We start from the raw sequence: 312 nt of genomic DNA, 5'->3' as shown, positions 1-312 counted from the left end.
AATCTCCTGACCTCAACATAATTGAAAATATTTGGATAGACCTTAAAAGAGCAGTGCATGATAGACAGCCCAGAAATCTCAAAGAACTGGAAGACTTTTGGAAGGAAGAATGGGCAAACATACCTCAATCATGGATTTAAAGACTCTTGGCTTGTTAAAAGAAGAGTTTCCAAGCTGTGATACTTGCCGAAGGGGGCAGTACAAGGTATTAACTCTGCAGGGTGCCCAAACTTTTGCAGACGCCATTTTTTTGTTTTGTGTTAATTTGAAAGTGTAAAGGATGGAAATAAAATCTAACTTTTTGTGACATAT

General features: G+C 37.5%; 1 protein-coding gene across 1 annotated transcript in view; it reads left to right on the top strand.

Annotated features, from left to right (window-relative positions):
- sptlc3 (serine palmitoyltransferase, long chain base subunit 3) overlaps window positions 1–312 on the top strand; it is a 21,530-nt gene that overhangs the window by 4,009 nt on the left and 17,209 nt on the right.

The sequence above is a fragment of the Etheostoma spectabile genome, chromosome 17 (genome assembly GCF_008692095.1).
Source record: "Etheostoma spectabile isolate EspeVRDwgs_2016 chromosome 17, UIUC_Espe_1.0, whole genome shotgun sequence".
Lineage (NCBI taxonomy): Eukaryota > Metazoa > Chordata > Actinopteri > Perciformes > Percidae > Etheostoma > Etheostoma spectabile.
Note: the sequence above shows the minus strand (reverse complement) of the source record. Positions and strands in the feature narration are given on the sequence as shown.